Source organism: Oxyura jamaicensis, chromosome 5 (assembly GCF_011077185.1).
Source record: "Oxyura jamaicensis isolate SHBP4307 breed ruddy duck chromosome 5, BPBGC_Ojam_1.0, whole genome shotgun sequence".
Lineage (NCBI taxonomy): Eukaryota > Metazoa > Chordata > Aves > Anseriformes > Anatidae > Oxyura > Oxyura jamaicensis.
In genome coordinates, this window is record NC_048897.1 from 33,095,016 (window position 1) to 33,113,058 (window position 18,043).

General features: G+C 41.9%; 1 protein-coding gene across 30 annotated transcripts in view; it reads left to right on the plus strand.

Annotated features, from left to right (window-relative positions):
• NRXN3 (neurexin 3) overlaps positions 1-18,043 on the plus strand; it is a 979,693-nt gene that overhangs the window by 544,332 nt on the left and 417,318 nt on the right. The window lies entirely within an intron of this gene.

Below are 18,043 nucleotides of genomic sequence, written 5' to 3' on the forward strand. Positions count from 1 at the left end.
GGCAGTGTGGATGTCAGCTATTAATGATTGTGCAATCATGCCCTCTTGTCAAATAAGATGTAGGAGAGAAGTGACTTAAGTCTTCTTTCCAGGGTAAGGGATTACGGATTATTAAAGATGCTCGGCTCTGTTCTAGCTGCACAGAGATATTACTGCTGATTTTGTCTGTCTTGCTTTGCCCTGTGTCTGTGCCATCCGTGTCAGAAATTTTATCCCCTAGCCCAAGCCACCATCATAAGAGAGCGCTTTCAGGGATATGAGTAGGCTACATCCAGCTCCTGCAGCCACTTCAGTTCCTGCACGTTTTCCAAGCCTGCTCTGTGATCTCAGAATGCTTTTGGTGATTTCACTGCTTTCACATAGCAGCGAGAAAGTGGGATGTGCAAAGGGTGCCTCTGAGGGAAGAAGAAACAGGGAGTTTCCTTCACTGCGGTAGGGAAGCATCAGGTATGCATGGTACTGCGATTGAGCTCAAGGAGTTTTTGCAACTCTGTGCAAGTTCGGGTACCTTTTACACCACTGAAGTCAGCTGTTACCTTAGTTCATCAGGTTGCATGCAGAAATTCAGCTTTTGGTGTCAGAGTGTTGCTGGGAGATGATCTGATTCATCTCAACCCTTCAGCCTGTACTAAGGGGTCCTGCTGGACTTGGTTCAGAAATGAAGGTTGTCGTATTTTGGAGTAATCCTTAAGGAAAGGAGGCCGCGCTGTTATCTCCCCCCCATATGCATTGATGAGACACAGTGATGTGCTGTCCTCTGGTACATAAGGATGTATTCCCCTTTCCTTTGTCAGGGAAGTTTGAGAGTCAATTCACCTGATTTATTTTCATCTTCATTAGTATGAGTTGTTTCCTGCTCTCCAGTATAGCTGTAAAGACGGCTTTAAAATTATACGCTAGGTATTGGAATACAGCCATTTCTGAGGTGAAATGTGACAAATTTTTAGAAGCATGGGTTCCTTTGCTCTGTCCACTGAAATTCCCATCTTGTTCTTTCCCTCTGGTCTTTTAAGCTTTGTGAGTTCACTTCCACTATTAACCTTTTTCTTAGCAGCATTTTCCTGTCTCTGTGCTGCCTCGCATTTAGCTGATCTTCTGCTCACCCTTTTTAGGCCTCATCTTTTTCTCTTGATTTGTGCTGTTGCCTATTGTTGTATTATCTGAACCAGTTCTCTTTTAAAGAATAGAAGGAACAGCTTTGTAAACATGCAAAATTCAGAAGACTAAAAAGGATTCATCATGAGTTCACTTCCCCTCCACCTTTAAGCTGCCAGAGGTTTCATACGTGGTACATAGGGCAGGGAAAGATGGTGGAAGACCGGACTGGAGGATGGGGAAAGCAGAGACAAAGGAGAAGAGACTTCCCTCTTCTTCCTCTCGGGGGCTTTCCCCTATAATGAGAATGATGTGCCTCTGTGTAACAATATAGACCAAGGGCAGAGAAATCTCTAGGGAACTGCTGGGTTTCTTCTGTCTCCTTTTTCACCCTGCAATAGACAACTTTTTTTGAGAGGGGTTCTTCATGATGTTTTCTTGCTTTCTGAAAGAGCAAAGGGAGTTGTTTGTGTTCTAAGTACCATTCCTGCTGTAGGAGCAAAGCTTCTTGAAGCAAGTAAAGTCAAGCGTTTCCTCTAGTTCTCAAGAGTTTGCTCTTTGTTTGCTCTGTCCTCAGCCAGCATGCATGAAGCCCCTGGCACCGTAGAGGGAGGAAGTGTATCCTAGAAAGGTGGTTCTTACTTGTGTATGCATATAAAGCTGTTTCCTGAAGTCCTGAATAGGGAGTTGGCTATGGTCCCAGCTGGAGATGAGAGCATAGTAAATTCAGTCAGTGAAAAGCCTGCTTGCACAGGGTGGATAGCATAGGTCACTAACAATCTTTTCTTCCTTTTATTGCTGTGATGCAGAGGGAACAGGACAAGTCATCAGAGGACCAGCATCCTGGGATGAACTTGTATCTAGGGTTGACCTCTTCTCCTATGCTTACTTTCTCATCTCTCCTCCTTCCATTTTCTTCTATTATTTAATTTTCTAAACAAACGTCCCCCAGTGTGCACTGTGTAAATATTGTCACTGAATTACTGTCTGTTTGCTTAGCTCATTAGAGAAAGTCATGATAAGCTTTTTAATTACAAAATTAGCTTCGCCAAATCAATTTCTTTCATTTAATGAACTGAAGAAAACTGCAAATGGGAGGGGTAACACTCCCCTTTTCCCTGAAGCATAAATTCACTACCTCCAACCCCCAACTTCCTACAGAAAATCAAGGTAGCCAAGAAATAGATTCACTACATTTTAAAAAAGAAAAATCATGAGAAAAATCTGAAGAACATCTTGAGCTTCTCCTTGTTTGTTTTTTTCATTGTTTTGTTTTCTCGTGTAGTTAGTCCTTCTGTAGGGGATTGGTTTGTGCTCCTCTTTTTTGCTTTTCTTCTCTTTGTATTTATTTTATCTTCACCGTAGAGCAATGGTCACAAAACCGATTGTGCTGACAGCAAAATCATTGGTGTATCTTTGATATCAAGCTTCTTGGTGAGATGTTGCTTCTTTGTGAAAGGACAGCATCAGTAGAAGGAAACTTCTTCAACAGTTCTAGAGGGAAGTGGTTGGATGAGAAGAGGCTGCCAGTGGCTTTACAGGCAGTTCATTTCTAAAGAATTTAAGTTTAGGAAGGAAGGAAGACAAACTACATATCAGTTGAGTTGCTTAATGGCATGGTGGATATGTTTGCACACCCTAGTTTTGCTGAAAGACCTTGAATTGAGTAGAGAAAATGTTGAAGGCAGGATATCCTGAATCATCCTAGCACATTGACAGATAGACTTTGGCAGACTTTGGTGTACTGAGCATTATAGTTCTCAGTGGTGGACTCTATCCCAGTGTATCTGGTTATCATCCTGGTCTGATGAGATGATCACTGAGATGGCACAATGCAGAGTATTCTGCATTTTCATGATGAATTCCCAGCGCAGCAACCTCTATAGAACCATCAGATGAGATGGGATTGTGGTAAGATGCTGGTTAGATGCTTCTCCTGCGAGCAGGAGCAAGTAAAGCACGAACAAACTTCCCATGCTGTTGATCTAATTTTGAAGGAAGTTCTCTCCAGTGAAGTAGTGGGATAGACAAGTATTTAAAGTAATGTCTTAAAATGCTTCTGTTGAATTTGCCAAGGCTTGCTCGTCAGAGCTGTCAGTTGGTTAGCTAGTGGTTTTGTATGTGTGTTTTGGTTTGGTTTTCTTTGTTTTTAGCTGGAACTTGCAGCAAGAGAGAAGGTTCTCTGGATACTTGTTTAAGATTTGTTGCTATTCTTGTTTTGGTATATTGTCAGGGTGATGTTTCAGAAACTTTGGGCCAAAGTTGGATAGCAAGTGGGTGGTGTTATCCCCAGGTTCTGCTTCAAGTCTAAGAACAATTAGACATTGCTGCTAATGCGATCAGAAGTGAAATAATTCACAAAGCTAACACTTAACTTGTCACCTGTACACTTCAGTGTCAATGTTCTGCAGAACTGTGTGGGGACAACCCACACCTCTCATAGCCTGCTCATCCTTACCCATCTCTGTGGGCTCTGTCAGCTCTGCCACTGGGACAGATTTTCTTAACAGTTCTGGTGACTTTACCTTACTATTCCTACCCTTCTCAATTTACCACCTGTAGAGTCGGGAAATGCATAGTACCATGGCACTGAAAAGAACCAACCCCCCGCCCCCCCCCCCCAAATATTTTTGAATCCTTTTAAAAAAAAAAAAAAAGAAGCCAGAACAGTTTGTGCTCAAAATGAAGATGAGAGCCAACCCTTTTTCATCCAGATCAACTTCCCACTTTCTTGACAGCTTGCTTATTTTTTAGTTGAGAGAGCACAGGGGCAACCAAGGACTTAAAGTGCGGAGAACAAGGTAAAGCCTAGTGTTAAAACTTCTGGAAGGGTTTCCCTGACACACAAAGGAGCTTCCTTCACCAGGCTGCTGAAATCATGTCTGGACATATGGACTGGCGGATTGCTGCTGTGCATCAGCTCTGTTCCCTATGGCTGGGAAAGCTTCAGCTGGAATATCAGAAAAGATGAGCCTGATTCTCTAGTGGTGAGCTTTGCTTTGGACTTGTTCTTTAAGATAATGAACCAAATTCTGGAGCCTTTCTCTGCTGCTGCTTTCATAAGATAAATTTGGTATGTATTTAGTGTTTTTATTTATTGTGAAATTCCATTGTCATAACGCTAATTTCAGATTAGCAAACATGATGCAACAGGGATGTGCTGCTGCAGAAGAGGAGGTAGACATGGCTATGTGTGTTCTCAACTTTTTAATACCCCGGCTTGCTAGAATAGCTTTATGTAACTATAAATAGGATAACTGCAATCAAAGCAACTTCTTGGAGACTGAAGGGCAGCAGTTAGCCATTTCTGCCTTCCACCCTCACACTATGCTAAGCATAGCTCTTCTACTGCTCGCAGCAGAACCGGAGTGAGTTTGCCAAGAGAATCCATGTGCTGGAGACAAACAGGTGTCCCTTATGTCAGATTTCAAAGCATCCTAGAGCTGCAAGGCCCATGGCCTCCTGGGGTGCAATAATGAAAGAAAATCTAATCTTCTGTGTTTAAGCAGTAATAAGAATCCTCAGTGAAGCAGAACCCTCTTCTCTGCCTTTCTCCTGCTACCTGCTGTTTCGCATAATGATTATACCTACTGGGATGCTGCACCCAAGACTTCTTATTATAGTAGCTTGGCTACTCTGGGGGGAATGCAGGGTGGATCTTTGCTTTCAGCCCTTGCTTTGTCACACCTCACAATAACCTAGTGACCAGAGGGGTGAACAAGGACTTTGAGGGTATTTGGCATCTGGGATTTAGTTTCAACTGCATTTAAAGCACCATGGAGACTTTTGTTGCAAGTAACAGTTGTGAGAAGCTCGTGAAGGTCAATGAACACCTGTTATTATGTGTTAGTGCTTTGTATATGCAGGATCCAAGCCTATGTTTGGTGTTTCACTAATGCCTGTGGGCAGACAAGTTAATGGAACACAACTGGACCTGTGTTTCTAGATCAACATAAGAAGTTCTTCCTCTGCGTAATATAATAAAAGACTGGACAAAAAGATGCTTCCAGAGTGACTGGGCCTGCTTGATTTTATATATATATACTTATATATACTTTTTTTTTTTTTTTTCTGGAGAACCCTGCCTTCTGGAAAATGGATGCCTGGCTTGGTGAGATTTTCTAGGAACTATTTCAATTAAGAGCTGGTGAAAAGACAGAATACCACAGAGGTGAATAGCTAGCGAGAGCCCACTGAACCTTAGCTGTAACCCCTATCTTGTTCCTTTCTTGGCAAGGTAGAGATTAACTACTAAGAACCAGAGATGCCATTTCCCATTGCTTAAAAACAGAAAATTTACGAGTAACATGGGCATTTCACTGTGAAGAATGCCCCAAGGATTTTAAGTGGTGTGTCTTTGCAATGGACCAGGTTAATCCACAGCATAAGTAGTTGTATTGCCATGGAGTTTACATGAATTGCTCTCCAGAAGGAAGTGGGGAGAGGGCACGTGCTCACCCTCCTCTCCCGCTCTCTACTCGCCTGTGCCTGCTTATGTAAGCCTGCAGCTTTTCCTCCTATTATCCTGACTGCTGATCCGTGCCTGATGGCGGTGTCAGGCCTCCAACACCACGGCTTCTCTGATTGCTGCACTCTGTGCTCTTTAACATGACAATTAAAAATGATTTACAAATGGTCGTTTCGGTTCCAAATAGAGAGCAGCAAGAGGCTGTGATACTTGCTGTTGTATCAGAGAAACCCAGCTATCTCAGCAGCTGCTGCCTTTGCATTCACCGCTTGTTTGTCTCCAGGGTTTTACGTAAGATGTCTGTCCTCAAAGGGCTGCTTTGTGAGAGCTCTCCGTAGAGCCAGAGTCAGTGGAGCAGAGTCAGCATCTTGGGGACAGCGGCCTGTTCCAGTAAGGAGACGTTTGGTAGGTTCATGGGGCTGGTACAGGGATATCCCTGTAAGCAGGGAGAAGGCTATGCAGGAGGGCAAGTGGGGACTTGAAGAGAAATGATTATTAACCATCAGGCAGGGAAGAATGAGTACAATTTACTCTTTTCTTACTGGAAGTCTTTTCCTCACAGAGGAGGTTGGGCCTGAGATTGATCCATGAGGCTGCTGGAGGGTATTCATGCAACCTAATTTGGAGTAACTGAAGTGCGAGGCAAGACTGCCTTGACTCACTGTACAGTCTGTGAAGGGAAATGAGATCCTTCAGAGAGCTTTAGTGCACTGGTATCAGGCTCTCATCCTGAATCACCTTCTGAAGAGGGCTGCTAGGTACTACAAACACAGTAGGATCCTGCTCCTCCCCTCTTCGATATGCTGAGCAGCTTTGCCTGCCTAGCAGTACTGTACTTGAGCTTGGAGAGGTATAGCTGGTCCTGTGGCTTCCAGATCTGAAGATCTGACACTTTTATCAAAGACTTATGGTTAGTTAGGGTCAATCTGTCACAAATTAGAGACATAAAGCTGAGAAAGAAATCTAGTACATGTCTGAGCCCAGCCCCTAATTCTGAAGCAGATAAGCAGCATTATGACCGGTATGCTCTGCAGGACCTGATTTACTCTGCCAAACAGTCACTGGAAGGATTTTTCCAGTCATTAGTACTTTTCAGTGAAGGAGCAGTACCTGCTATAATATTACGTCCATAACTGTGGTCAAGTCATTCCATGGAAGTGAAGGTGAATGCAAAGAATTTGTTTAGTGATTTCAGAGCCAATTGTGGTACTTTCTGCCGTCAATGAGACGTTATCTCTGGTACAGAAAGATTTTGCTGCTTTTGAATACAAAGAGACAGGGATCATAAATGTCCTTAGGCCTACGCAGGTGGATCACCAGTGGTCATTACTTTAAGGGTTGTTCTCATAAAGCATGTGTGAGCTTCAGCAAGTTTAGTTCAGCTGCGTACTGTTCTCTGCTCCTCTGGGGAAAGAAGAAAATAATGGGGAGTAGAAATTACATTCAGAACACAAAGTAAGAAAAATGGTATATACATGTGATCTGTGTGCTACACTGGCATGTAGCAGGTATTCTCTGGCCTTCCACCCAAAAAATCTTCATTTTGGCCAGTGAAAGCAAGAAAGAAAACAAATTAGAAAAAGAGATTTAGACTATATTAAAATGGTAAGCATAAATGAATGAGTCAGAAGTATTTCAGCTCTGTAAATATGAGGTAAATCCAGCGATCTCAGACTCCTCTGCTATAGCTTTCAGCCCCCTAGGGGACTTTTGCAATTCTTGGAAGACTGGAAAAGGTTCAGTAGAGCTCCATTGATGGAGTTGGTTGAGGTACCTTGTGGCATAATTGCTGTGGTTAAAGGAAAAAAGGGAATGAGTTTTGAAGAAGGTGGCATTATTACTACAGAGCCCCAGTACTCAACTATCTGGGGAGCTGTGGGTCAGGACAGAAGTGTTTGAGAAAACAAATTATGTCACCTGTCCAAAGTTTGTGTAGTTCTACTTGATGCTTTCAGTCATTCTCTGCTGTAAGCTCTGGAAATATTTTCCGTAATTAGGGAAAAAAAAAAAAAAAAAAAGATAAACTGCACCATTATTTGAAATAAGACAAAATAATTTTCAACATTTTTTTTTTTTTTTTGGTCATGTCACCACAGACTTGGGGTGGAGTATTTTGTTATGTCATACAGTATCATGTACAATCAGACATAGCCTGATGTGTCAAACATCTTGACATGATAGAGACTGACACCATGGGTCAGAACCTGGGGCACAGTTGTTAAGCTAATTAAAAAAAATGAGACAATAAAAAATTGAGGCAAGTACTGCTTGTTTGACCAGACCTTTAGGATTCTATTAAAATGCCACTTCCCTGACAACTTTCTAACCCTGGACTTCTCCAAAGTACTCATTATTCAGATTGTGCCTTTGATTTCTTGCTTTCAGAGCACTTGACAGAGATGAAAGATAACTGCTACTGCTTTAAGAAGGTAGGAATCAGGAACGGACAGAAATGATGTAACGTGCCCCACACTGACTCAGTTTTAGAACAAGGGATCTAACTTGAGCCCTCTGACTTCCAGCTCCATCCCTTCCTAGTACTTTGCAACAAAAGGGATGGTGACCCTCAGAATTACAGCAAGAGATGGAAATCAAGCAGTGGCTTCTAGGGTGGTGACTGAGCAAAGAAGTTTCTTTGCTAGCTAGAGGTTGTATCAGGTGAGGTTAGAGTTTCAAGGTAGTTCCTCAGAACCATTGAGTGTTCCACATGGCAACATCCCTGCTTGGTTGTGCTCTGCAGGTAGGAGAACTTGCACAATATCTCTGTGTATGTACACACCAGGCATGGCTCCATTTCAGTTCTGCTTCAGTGTACACACTTAAATCCTTTTGAGCAAGAGTTAAACTGTCTGGATTTCAGTGGAGCATGTTGCTCAAATCAGAGGTAATTAATTCAGAGAACAACTCTGCTCCTCCCATTCCAGCAACATAAAAACAAGATCAGTCTGTAGAGCTGAAGCGTTTGCAGAATTCACAAGTGAAAAGTTGTCAGACACTGAAACACAGGTAAATGCTTCTGAAATTACCCTTAATTACAGTGTTGTGTGTGTCTGTATCATATGCGTTCCCTCCCTACCACCCAGCCTCCTTCCTACCTCCCCCACCTCAGCTGTGTTCACTAGCTTCTGAAAACCAAGGTGTGTGTGTTGCAGACAACAGAACCCTTTCCAGCTGCTTAGGCTAATGCAGGATTTGCAGAGACTTTGCGATGGGGCTGTTCATTGTGGGCTATGTTAAGGAATGAGGGAGCTGGATAGTTCCTCAGGACATATCGGTGTCCAGCAGCCATCATACAGACTCCTGTCATGGGTGAATCTTGTCTTTTCTACCGTGATGACGTCAGAGGTTTTCCATCTCAAAATTCCATAGCATCCTCTTCTCCCTCCAGAGAAGAGACAGAATGCTTCTCCCTAGCAAAGGACTTTGGAGAAAGAAAGACGTAGTTCTTCTAGCTAGTCTGGTGATCAGAGAGACAAGCCAAGTTGCTGTAAGAGTTTAATAACCTGACACTGGAGTTTCATCTAGGCAACTGACATCATCCAGTTGTATCTCAACTCAGATATTTCAATAGTGCCTATTCCCCGTGATGTAACTAAGGTCTCAGGAGGGGCTTTCCTTCTTCACAGAAGGATTTGCTTTGGGGGAGACCCTATTCAGATGTACATTAGGAGCATATTGTATTTAAAATGCGTACAGAAGAGTTGCTCTGCGTGTTAGCAGAGCATCCTGTTATTTCAGGCTGCCTCCTAAGTGTAAGACTTACACCAATGCTACACTGCAAATCAGCCTTGGCTTGGGAGATAGTTCTTGTGCTCCAGTCCCAGGCATATTTGAAAATGTGGTTCCATTTGCAAGTGAGGCCGCAAAAGACCTCGATTTACTTCTGCTTTATTGAGAGGCACGTGGTGGTGGTGGGGAAGCAGGGCTGAAGACAGGGAGAACCGCTTTGCGAATGGGAAGTATTCCGGTGCAGCACAGACAGGGCCTGTATCATTTGTGTGCCCGATCTGGGGCATGCACACACACAAAGATGGTGTAACAACTTTCCTCTTTTTCTTTTCCCTATCTTAATTAGCTCCTTCAAAATGACCCTCTCCTGCTTGGACTCCTCGTGAACCCTGTGCCCTGTGGATAGCACTTGTGAATATGCATGAGCTGATAAGAGAATCTAATGTGTGAATCACACTTAAAACAGACCCACCCACTCACTCCCTGACATCAGCTTTTTCAGAACTGTGAAGTGAGAGCGATTTTAAAATTAGAAAGCATGTCATTGGGAACTTTTATCAACCCTCGGAGAAAATAAATAACCTCTCAAGATGTGAGAATGGATTTAACTAATACAGTTATTTATTTATTTGTGCTTTGTGGTTAAAAAAATGCTTTCATATTTCTTCAGTATCAATGCTCCTCTCCAAAAAAGTGAACAATAATTGTAATGGATGTCAGAAAATACTGTTATCTCTAGTTCTTCTCACATGTCTCCTGAGATCCTAATGTGCAGTTCCTGGGGGATTACTTCTGCATGTGGAATACACGCAAATTATTTCATTGGGAAGAACAAAGAGAAGAAATAATCCTCTTTCTGCTATGTGTTTTTCCTGAACATTTGCATTTTAAAAGTAAGCAATCTTGTGTGCTTTTACAGTGGGTGAATAAGAAAAGGGGAAAAAAAAAAAAAAAAAAAAAGAAACTAGGAACTGAAATTGCTTAATTACTCTGCAAAAATGTGGCAGAGAGGAAAAGAACCTAACATCTTATTTTTTGTTTGCAGTTGTTTTTCAAGTGTGTGACTTGTGGGTTTTTATATTGTTTCGGAGATAGCCAATATTGATGTGTGCTAAAAAACAGGACAGGAGAATTGCCTACAAAAGAAATCAGTTGACTTCCTGCAGCCTCACAGTCTTGTGCTGTGACCTCACTGGATATTGCATGGAGTTATTTAGGGCTTGAAGAGAAGATCTCCAAAAACAAGCAAACAAAAACAACAAGCAGTGGTTTTTTTTTTTTTTTTTTTTTTTTTTTTTTTTTTTCCAGGAAGTAATAGTGATGACTTCAGTAGATGGTCTTTGCCCTTCAAAGTGGTACTGATTCCACTGCCCTTTTGGGATAAAACATAGGCCTATTTCCTGACTGTTGGTGTTTGTAAAGATCTTCTGTCAGTTTTCACAATTGCAGATATGTTAAATCCAGGGTTCTGGTCTAGTTCCAATTTGAGGAGCTATTTTCTGCTTAGTTTCTGCAGCAGATTTGTATTGGCTGCGATCTCCTCCTCCACTTGCTGTCATACATTTTCATGTTTGCTGAGCTCTTTTAAACAGCCACCACATTCCCCTTCTGTGTGTGTTAGCAACTACTTCTGGAGTGGAACATGGCAGCACAATATTACACTTCAGTTAAGAGGAGATATGATAATGCTCTAACAAATCAAAGCCACAAGAAGAAATTTAAGGTAGGCAGGACCCAATTACTAAATTGGAATTTTGCCAGGATAGTGGGATTAACAAGCTTACACAGAAAGACTAGAAAGCACTTAAGGATGAAGTGAAAGATGCCTTGGCCATGAGAAATGGCAAACACCTGTGCCATCTAGTCCTTCCCTTGGCATTCACTGCAGGCTTGTTCGTTACATCATTTTCACCAGTGATACATCCAGCCTAATTATAAATGACTAAAGCCATGCAAATTCCACATTCACTCTGTGGAGGCTGTTCCAGGGGATTCGCTGCCAAACAGAAATGCATCTCAATGTTCCTCCTTCATGTTCCTTTGTGTCTTTCTTCCTAATTGCTCAACTAGAATTGTTTCTTTCCACACCTTCTATCTTCCCTCACTACAGTCTCTGCATTTCATGCCCTTTGAAAGCATCAGTCATTTACCTTAGCAGACTGTTTTCTGCAAGCTTGCCTTTCCAGCCATCAGGCAGGTTTTGTCAAACATCCCCTGCCATCACCTGTAGCTTCAGCTACAAGCAGCTTGAGCTGTAACACTGACTTAAAATCACTACCTCCATTGGATGCCCGAGTCACTTACCCAAAACTGTAAGGACAGGGTCAACGTTATGAGTCATAAGAGGGACTATATATCCAGGGAGGCCAGACTCGTTCACCCACTGTCTCCGATTCCTTTTGTTCAAGTGGGTGTTGTTCATGCCAGCTCAGATGAACTGCCTGCTAGATCACTTTGGAAGAGGTAGGCTTTGCAATAGAAAATGATTTATGAGATTTGTTGGGGCTTTTGTTGGCCTCTGAGATTTGCTGGAGCTTTGCTATTAGCCTGTGAATATTAGTGGTAAAATACTCTCTTTGTCCTATAGGGAACTTAACAGTTCCACTGTGTGGCTATTACACTTCTTTCCTTATGTAGCACAACCAGTAAATAAGTAGCTGTAACTATTCCAGTTAGGGGCTGGATCTCATTTCAGACCAGGAACTCAAAGTGGTTCACCAAAAGGGTTTTAGTGTTTCCGTCAGACTGCTGTTCCCTCGGCGTCCTGTTCTCTCAGGTTGTGTTGTCTGCCTGTACTGCATATGTGCATCCCCCCAGGGCTCAGGAGTCATGTTAGCTTTTGATTATTACAGATTTCCTTTTCATATTTTTTTTCCTAACATTTGCAAACTATTCACAGAGGGAGTTCTGTGTTTTTCCCTGTATTTCAGTATGAGTACCAAGCACCAAAAGCAGCACACAGGTATTTTTCTCAGGACAGAGAGTGTTTTCCAGCTCACTCCTGCAGTGAGCTTCTCAGAGGAGACATCTGCATCTGCAGGCCTTGGTAGCTGCAAGGTCACATCACGCATTACCTATGTCTTCTGAGTTTATGTAATATATTTGATAGATACTCTTAAAATTACTTTCAGAGGAAAAGAGAATAAGTTTAATTTCTTTCTTCCTGCTAATTATAGAACAAATTAGACTTGGTTAATCATTTGTCTTTAGAAAAATGATAAAAGGCTGCAATTATTAAAAAGAATACAGTAAACAAAAATGGTTTTGACTGCTTCTGCTGACACATAGTCTCAAACAGAACTTGAAAGCCAGAATAGATCAGATAATCTGACAGAGAGCCAAAACTGAACAGAATGCTGGCTCTGTCTGCTGGGGGTTTATATTCATTTTCAGAGTGTGTGATTGAGTGGGACTGGTCAGGAGCGAAGGTAGAAGGTACGATGGAGCACAAGTCCTTACAGGGAAGAGAAAATGAAAGCTTTCTAAGTATCTAGGAAGTGGTTTTTGAGATAGTAGGTGGTGATATGAGGCATCCCTGGCAAGCCTGAGGGAATCTTAGTAAAACCAGTAAGTTACAGAGTCTTCAAGTTTTATTTTAGAATAATGCTTTTAGACCTCACTGAAACACCAGGGGGGAAATTTCTGACATTGCATTTGTTGCAGGTATGTCCTTTATTGTTATTTAATTTTTCTCTTCTACTTTCAGCATTAGCAGTTAGAACATTACGATCCAACAGACTTTGTTTGTGTTCTGCAACTGGAGCTGTCAGTCAATCCGTTGTTATCAGAGGTTTGTTCCATAAACGTTAGACAACTGGGGCCCAATTATCCTATCTATTAGGCAGTGTGAATTCGACAAATAAAGGTGCAAGTTACAGTTAATCTTTGCTGAGAATGTCTGTGTTTTATGAAGATGCTATCATATGGTTTCAGAAGAGCAAAGGGAGTATGAAGGCACATAAAAGATTCAGGGCTGTATGCTATGTAACCATGGTTGTCTTTAGATAAGGTGTGGTCAGATCCACATCCTTCATTATCTTTCTTTCAGATTTGGAATAAAAAAGGGAAGAGCTGAAGCTGCTTTAGGTAACTTTCCTTTGGCCATTTCTTTATATGGGAATGCAATGTATATTGCTACAGTACCACTTGAGGATTCTTCAGGGACTCAGGATATCTGTATGATACACTTATTCTTCACACAAGAATTGATTGATACTGTATTTGGGAGTTGGCAGAGTATTTATAAGAGTCATTTATTTAGGAAAGGTAACTTTTAGCAGCAGCTCCGTCATATAGCTGGTTGGGGGAATTCTATCTAAACAGACCCGTTCAGGAACATGTTTCTACTTCTCCATCTTACTTGAATACAGAGTGTGTGTTGTTGTTTATAAATTAACCTTGCCATCTGTGGTAGCTCTGAGAAGCACACCAGAAGCACACAAAGGTACATGACCAGATTCAGCAGAATGCAATACTGATGTTTAAGAAAAGGTAGACCATAAAACGGGGTGATTTCATATCTGCCTATGCTCATCCAAGCCACCTAGGGTTTTCTTCTCTGCGTCTGATGTAGCTAATTTATTACACATTATTATCTTTTATGGGATTTAGGAAGACATTCCCATTGTGCATTCAGTATTAATATGCAAAGCTAATCAGTTTCATGTTGTGCCATCAGCTGCCCCTGCATTTTGCTCTGAAACCCAAAAGTTGTTGTTTTATACCTGTAAAACATCTTTTGAGTTTCTCATAGAATTAGGTAAAACTACTAAAGAAAATGCTCTGGAAGATGTTTTGAGAACATGGACCACTTCTTCTGTGTGCAGTTCTGAACCAGGACATAGACATCATTCTTAGCTCTCTTCACCCCTGCTGACACCACCTGATAGCATCCAGAGGTGTGCAGGTGTTTGAAATGCCAACATCTCACCTCCACGTGGTTGGGTGAGTCTGCAGCTTTTCCTGGCACAGTATTTAGAACTCATTAAGGAGTTTTTGAGATCACTGTGTTTGTATCTAAAGTAGCCACACCTAAAATATACATATCTGTGTTTGGACCTACAGATATTAAAAAAAAAAAAAGTCAAACTTTTTCCCTCACTTTCTCCCCTTTTTTTCTTCACTGTTCTTTTCATTTCTTTCCTTCCACTTTGGAGTGTGTACTCTTTTGTGCGCCCTTTCTTACTCTCTGTTCCCACTCACATTTGTGTTACACTAGTAATGGGGCATGATTGCACTGCACAGCATGTGAACATTAGGTAAAAGGACACAGCATTCAGGGAAGAACACGAGGTGACCAAAAGCATTAGGGTATGAATGCTGAGCAGACTTTTTATTCCTCCATTTATCCTTCTCCGGCACCTGCTTCCACTCTGATATCATGGTTCACTTTCTCCTATCTGTTGGAAGAGGAAGCTCCCCTTTTACCTCCTGCGTGATCTTTTTGTTCCCAGGGCTTTTCTTTGTTTTTTTTTTAATTTGTTTTTATACTCAGTGAGACGCAAACCCAATGATCCCTACAGAAAAATCAGCTCCCTGCTCTGGAGTGTGCCAGCTCTTCCCTGAGAATTTGGCATTATTGGAATTACTGTTGATTACATACAAAAGCATTCTCTTGGTTGATGTTGTGTTTTGATAATGCCTTAGCGATGTTGGTGTAAACAATTACTTAATATATTATTAGAAGGGCTTAGCAGGTGTTCAAATGTGCTGGTGGGATTTCTCCAGCTATCTATTTTATGGAAAGAAAGCAGCAAAACTCACTGCTGGAGGTGTTCAGGAGTTAGGCATCCCTTTCCTCCCCTCTCACTCGCTCTGTTTTCCTAATTTTCGCTGTTTCTCTTTCCTTCTTTCCTTCTCTTTTGCAAGCGTTACTTTTTCTTTTTTTAATTCTTTTTTCTTTTCTTTTTTTTTTCTTTCCTCCAGACTGAAAATGATGTTTGCTGCTTATGGGGTATTGATTGTATATTATCAGCCGGGCTCACACATCGACAATTACCCGTGGTGCCAAGGTAGCCGTGACAATGAGGGCCGGTTGCCATGGCACTGAAAGAGGCCCATTGCTGCTACCAGGCGCCTGCTCCATAGCGATAATCGCGCTGCTCATTTCATTTTAATTGAAATTTGAAATCATTTTCTCTGGGAAGAAGCAAATGGACCTTTTTCTCCATATGTTTTTTTTTTTTTTTTTTTAACCCACCACCAAAAATAAAAAAATATAAATATGAAAGATTTGCACATTTCTTGTAGCAAAATATTAACTTCCTGACAGGCAGTCAACACCAAAAGACTGGAGTCAACATGGAGCTTCATAAAAGCAGGTTTTCAATCTTTATCATTCTGTCCCTAATTAATTCCCAGTTTCCATTTTCACTAGTTTCATGTTCTGTTTGCTCTCCTGTGTTCTGGTTTTTGCTAGCAGCTGATCCAGCTAGTCAGCCTGTTCTCAAAGCTCACCGCTCGCTCCACGCTACAAGCTCAGACCTGTTTTAACAGTGGATGAGAGAATGCCTCCGTTATTATTTTCATCATTTGTATTGTTTATTTTCTAGTACAAAGAAAAGTTTTCCACTGTGTAAATTTACACACCTCCACTGATGACAGTGAAAACACAGAGAAGTAGAAAACTAATGAAGAAGTGTAGGGTCTAATGCTTTCTTGGGGAAAAGAAAAAAAAGAATTTGAGAGCTTGACAGTAGTGAGAGAAGGGAATAGAGAAAAGCATTTCCTGATGGCATGAGGTGCAAAGGGAAAATATCTCCTACTGACAATGGTGAGGTTGGGAGAAAGACAACGACAAAAGCTGACAAAGAGAAAATTAGGCCTGCTGTTCCTGATGCTGCTTAGATGAAGCTAACCCTTTTAGAAGCTGGGAACCACAGTGAGATGTTTTCTTTCCTCCAGTTCTGCAGTGGTTCTGAACCATGGCTGGCTTTCGTAGGGTCTTTCATGGTGGTTTAAATTGAAAGTATATATTGACTCTGCCACTGTTACCCGTTTGCATTTCCTTTTGTGACCATGGATTCAGAAAGCCTCCTAAATGCTCACCAGTCCTGCTGTCTGGTAATGATAAGTTGGATGTTTCCCCTAACAATGATGTTTATATATATATATATATATATACACACACACACATATATATATATATTTTATGTAGATATTCTTTTGATTCTGTTTGGACACTTGTGGCTTTTTCATTCGAGGAATGGACCCAACAAGTAGAGGAATTTATGCTTACAAGCTACTGTGTTTGAGAGAAAAAGTGGGTAAAATGTACTTTCTCATTTCCTGTTACTTTGTTGGTTGAATCCTTTCCTAATAAGCGTCTGATTATTGGAACCTGAAGGGCAGTCCTCAAATCTGAATGCTAAACTTCAAAAGGTTAAGGCTTGTTAAGGCTTGTCTTTCATCCAAAGCCCTCTGAGTTAAACTGCAAATTTCAGGGGCATACAGCGTGGAAAGATATTATCTGCTCTCCCATGGTCCTCTGCAACCTCTGCTGGGAAGAAGAGCCCTCCTTATGTGCTGCTACATTTCCCTTTCCCTGCCTGTTACTGCATGGCACTGTGTTCCATGCAGCACGCTTTACCCAGTGCAGACACAGGAAGTCTTGAAAACTATTTTTTTCCCCACTTTTCTTGAATGTTGGCATTGTAATTATGGGAACGGTCTAACACTGATTTCCCATCTTCTTACTTGAAAGCAACAGATGACACGTTTGTCAGGTCATCCGCTTTCACATCTCCTGCCTCATCTGGTGTTGCCAACCTCTGACCTCCCCTGACAGGAGCGGCGAGCGGGGGCTGTGTAGGTGGGTTGGTGATGCAGCTTTAGCAACTGCAGTGTCACTGGGTGCATCTCCCATGTGTTTTCCTTAAACCCCGATAAACCACCTTTAGACCCTGATAAGCAGGTTGGTTCTTATTATTTGATTTTATTTATTTTTAAATGCCACTTTCTTAAATGGTAGTTTTTAAATAGCTCACAAGTTTTACTTTCTGCTCTGGGGCCAGATCAAAGCGCGCAGCCACCAGATGATGATACAGTGCACTGATACAGATCAAACTTATGTTGCTGTTGTAGAGTTATTCAAACAGTGTTAGTGGGTGATCTTTGCAGCAAATAGCAAGATTTGTGCTAGATCCTGTTTGTTTTTTTCCAACTTCATGCTAGAATAAGTATCATCCGTCCTCCCATAGCCAACTGAAAGCCACTATAACTGTGAAGACCAATCTAAGCTGTGAATTGTGTGCACTGGTCATTCAAAAGAAACACAACGACCTGCTTCAGCACACCTAGATTGCAGGTTATTCTGCTGGCTGATTGCTGCATCTCGTGGGTTGCAGCAGTGTTTTTCAAAGGGAAGCCTTTCCTCCGCAGCTGGCAAGGATCTGCAAGCACTGCACTCACTGGGAGGGTGGTTGCTGACTCAGGGGAAGCACATGCGCCCTCTCTGGGGTTCCTCTCACCGTGGTGGCCTGACTTTTCTGTGGAGACCTCCCCAGATGTTGCCTGAACTTCAGCCTGATTAGCATGTGAGGTCCAGTGCACTTTCTGCTTGAAGTGTTACGCTTCAAGCCTGTCTGCTGCAGCCTGCTTTGGAAACATCTGTCTGAAAGTAGATCTAAGACCCTAGAGGGGTTTTGAAGCCATTACTGGTGGCAGGGCTGAGATTAAAGCAATAAGGAAAAGGGAGAAAAAAAAAAAAGAACCAAGTCGTTAGAGAGAGGGGTAAAGTGTGGGGTGTAATAC